General features: G+C 41.3%; 1 pseudogene; it reads left to right on the top strand.

Annotated features, from left to right (window-relative positions):
* The first annotated feature begins 1,683 nt into the window (after nt 1–1,683).
* Nucleotides 1,684–4,621, top strand: part of LOC102874246 — a 5,744-nt pseudogene continuing 2,806 nt past the window's right edge.

The raw sequence follows: 4,621 nt of genomic DNA, 5'->3' as shown, positions 1-4,621 counted from the left end.
CCCTTATTCACTGTTGGTGGGAGTGTAAAATAGTGCAACCACTATGGAAGGCTGTATGGTGCTTTCTCAAAAAGTTGCAAATAGAAATACCATTTGACCTAGCAATTCCACTGCTGGGAATTTACCCTAAAGAAACCATAATTGCCACACAAGCAGATATATGCACATTCATGTTTATTGCGGTTTTGTTCACAATAGCAAAGAGCTGGAAACAATCCAAGTGCTCATCAACAAACCAATGGCTAGAGAAGCTCTGGTATATTTACACAATGGAATACTATGCAGCATTAAAAAACAAGGAACTCATGAAATATTATGCAAAATGGTTGACCCTGGAGGACATTATGTTGAGTGAAATATCTCAATCACAAAAGGACAAATATTGCATAGAGCCACTGTTGTAAAATGGGCTGAAATAGGGACTGAGGGAAGGCAGAGAAGGAGGGGAGGAATGATGTATATGGCATTGAAACAGATGAGGGAGAGAACTGCTTAAAAGGGAATATATGATTGGGTAATGGTGACATGATAGGAGTAGAATGAAGGCTGCACAGTGGAGTGGACTTGCGGGGAGAAATTGCATAACAACGAAAGAGGTTTTTCTTTTGCTTTTCCAGGAGAAGAGTGAATTAGGGAGGAAGGGAGTGGGCAGAGAGAAAAGTGCAACAATGAATGACTAGGAATCCTAAGTCTCTGTAAACTTTAATTAAAATTAATAAAAATATATAAAAAAGAAACAATGTGAAACAGCAGAAGTATGAAAAAGTAATAAGGAGTAACAAAGAACATGTGACAATTAAAAAAAAAAAAGAAACATTTTCAATAAAGAACAAAAAGAAAAATGCTGGAACAGTATGCCCAATCAGTATTTTATAAAATGTGAGGGTTTTGACAGAGCAGTTGCTAAATCCTGGGAATGTAAGGATACTAAGACTAAACAACACAGTATCTTAAATCTATCCATCACAGTGGTGAGTGTTGAAGTTTAATCAAAACATACCAAAACCCCTAAAAACCCCCAAAGCAAGACTACTGCTGTTGAGTGGATTCCAATTCACAGTAACCCTATGAAACAGAGTAGAACTGCCGCGTAGGAAGTTGCACAGCTAACCTGAAGCCCTCAGCTCTCTAGTCGTTCAAATCCACCAGCAAGTTTGAGGGAGAAGTATGCAATCTCTTCTCTTGTGCCTCAGATACCCAGCACCAGGTCAGCTCTGTGTTGGTTGTAACTCGATGACAATACATTCGAGTTTGAATACTTATGGAAGCAGTCTGTCACCTCTGTCTCCCAGAGAGTAGGTCGCAGGTTTGATTCACCAACTTTATGGTTAGCACCCAAGCACACAATAGAAGGAGTAGTGAAAGGTCTTGAAAGGAGGATAAGATGACAATCAAGACAGACCTTACCAGTAGAAAAATTGTTGCTGAAAATTGGTTCAACCTTCTCCCTTTCTAGAAATAGAATAATTTTTACTTAAATTTGGTTATGCCCTGCCTTCCTCCCACCTCCATGCCAAATCCTATTGATATTTGAGGGTTGTAGCCAACCAAAGACAAATACCTCAGGAAAGTTGGCTCAGTAGCAATGCTGGAGGCTCCAGGGCAGCCGGCACAAGGCAAGCCATGAGGCACAGTGGGAAGGTGCTGGGTTGTGGATGCCTTGAGGCAGTGCACATGGACAGCATGGTCAAAAATCTGTCCCACAGTTGGTTGAAAGAAGTCAGCCTGGCCAGCAGCCATTCCCTGTGGCATTTTAATGTGCAGCCCTCCTGGTATGGAAGAAGGCTGGATAAGGCAGCATTCTCGAATGCAAGTAACATGGAAGACCATGTGCCCATGGACAGCATGGTCAAAAATCTGTCCCACAGTTGGTTGAAAGAAGTCAGCCTGGCCAGCAGCCATTCCCTGTGGCATTTTAATGTGCAGCCCTCCTGGTATGGAAGAAGGCTGGATAAGGCAGCATTCTCTAGTGCAAGTAACATGGAAGACCATGTTACTTGCTTTGCCCATTGGGGACACCAGTATTTTGTCAGCAGCAGTTAGGTGGAACTCTTCCTTCTGGTCAGATTCCATTTGTAAAAAGACTTGAAAGTGTTCTTTAATTTAGACTTCAATAAAGATAAAACAAAGGTTAATGAGAATGTCTCAGCCTCACATTATATAATGGAAACGATCTAAAATTTACTACACTTTTAACTTGGGGAAATTGCAAACACTTTGCAGCTGTGTTCTGACATTGACTTTCACTCCTTTTGAGAGGAGAAATCGGTGGACCTTTTACAGTCATATGTTATCCAGGTCTAGCTGGCTTCCTTCTTCCATTCCCTTCAATCTTAGCTCACAACAGTCTAAGTTCAGAAGTAAATTTCTTTGATTATCAGGGCTTTTATTATTAATTGCAAAGAATTCTCAAGCTCTATCTGTAATTTCTCTAAATTCAGATTTTAAACACATCAATTGATGTCTAGGGAGGTTGTTTCTACCAGTATGTTCTGTAAAATGCCCACTGTCAGTTATTTATATTGTCCACGAGGCTCTTTTTTCAACTTTCAATGTGCTGCCCTTCCACAATAACATCAGCTTCCCTCTGTTCAGCTGCCTAGACAGCGGGTTAGGTTGGTAACTGGCTCCTGTGTGTCATTGAGTCTGAACTGACCCCTAGCTGATCCTCCAGCAGGTTTTCTGAGATGGTCACACAGGAGGAGATGGCTCAGCTTTCTCCTGCAGAGCTGCCGATGGGCTTGAACCATGTACCTTTGGGGTTGCAATGCAGCTTCTTACCACTAGGCCACCAGAGCTCTCTGTAGGTAGCAAGAATAACTTCCAGACTGAATCTAAACTTTCTCCTTTGGAAAGAAAGAATAGACTCTAGGCTCCTTTTTCTATCATTTACTCTGTTGTTGAGAATATGCACAACAGACAACAATACAACTCATTGTCTTGGAGTAGGAACTATCTCATACCACCAGGTTTCCAAAACTGTAAATAGCATGAGAAGAGACAGCCTATCTTTCTCTTGGGTGAATTCAAATAGCGAGAGAGGGTCAGCCTTTAGATTAGTAGCACAACTCCCTAAAGACAATGCCTCAGGGTTTCCTATGCTCAACAGAACATGCATCAATTCAACAATTTCTATATGGAAAATTCAGTGACACTGATTACATAACATTCTTTGAGTTGTGCCAATATGCTCATCCTCCTTTTCCAAGTTGTTCCTCCTCTTTTAACATAAATTCACCAATCCCTAAATTTACCATTTAATCTTTTGAGTTACTATTGTCAATTTGGCTTCATATAGATTTTTTTAAAAAAATTATGCTCAAAACAAACATTCTAAATCAGTTCTGTCAAATGATTCTTTGGTTTTAAGAAAACATCCAGTGATACTTTGGTTTAAGAAGTAAAGATTACCTCAGGGCAAGAGTTTCACGGTTTATCCTGCCTCTGTGGGTCCTGAAAGTCTGAATTCTAGAAGAGTTTTAAACTGTGTTCTCTATCCACCACCACCCCGGCCCCGCCCCTTTGAGCACAACTCTTCTATACTTTGATCAGTCTGTCCAGTAGTAGTATCTGAGCATCACCCAGTTCTGGTCTTGAGGCCAAGGGGCTGTAGGACACCTCTTGAACAATTTCATTCCACATCCTTGTTTTGGTTCAGCTGGTTAGAGCTCATACTCTATAAGTATTTCACATTTGGTCATGGTGTGAATTTATACACTGTGTGACATTTCCCAACCAAGAAGACAAGTAGGGATAAATTTCCACCCTGCAGGAAATGGTCTATTTTTTTACATAAGGATACCTCAATCCACCAAACCGTGCATGATGGAGCTGTGTGTACACAGAAGGATTGTGTTCCTCATATTTACACACTCCACAGACTGACAGCCTTCCCTGAAGCAGATGCTGTGAGATGGGAGCGTGGGTATTTTAAATAGATTAGTTGGATTGTTAGTTGAGAAAAAAGCAATCAGCATGATCATTCCCAAAGTGGAAGACAACAGTGATTAGTCAAAAGACCAAAGATTAACGGGCTAAAGCTCTACTTCTTAGCAGATACTCCACTGGGACCTGTTTCACATTACCAATTGAGCTCCTTTTTCTTCAAAAAGTAAGAGCTACATTTTCTGTATGAATTTAGGAAAAAGAAAGATGATGAAACAAATATCACAGAGCGTAGTAGGCAGTTTAAAGATGGATCAGATGCCATAATCCCACATACATACTCACTTGTCCTGTGGACCAGCTCTTAGGACTGATTACTCTGATTCAGCCCCAGGTGAAGCCGGCTGGGAGCAAACATGGCAGGCTGACACTCACAGAGGCGGCAGTTTGTTCAGCATGGTGGGGTCTGCCCTCCAATCCGGCTTCTCTCTCGTTGTCTGATCTTTTACATACTCTCCCTTGCTGTGTGCGTTCTGTGTTCAGGAATTCTCACTGCTTCCCAATGTGATTTGCTTTGATTGATGCTCTTTGTTCTTTGTGTAAGTGGAGTACGGCTGAATAAAATAATACGATCTTCAGCCAACTCTAGTAGCTCCTTTTGTTTCTACATTCCCTGCATGGGCACAGCAGCAAATGTGTTGTTGTTGTTATGTGCCGTCGAGTCGTTTCCGACTCA

Source organism: Elephantulus edwardii, unplaced genomic scaffold (genome assembly GCF_000299155.1).
Source record: "Elephantulus edwardii isolate Elephantulus edwardi_28Jun2011 unplaced genomic scaffold, EleEdw1.0 scaffold00174, whole genome shotgun sequence".
Lineage (NCBI taxonomy): Eukaryota > Metazoa > Chordata > Mammalia > Macroscelidea > Macroscelididae > Elephantulus > Elephantulus edwardii.
The sequence above is the reverse complement of the archived record's forward strand: the minus strand, read 5'-3'. Positions and strand labels throughout refer to the sequence as shown.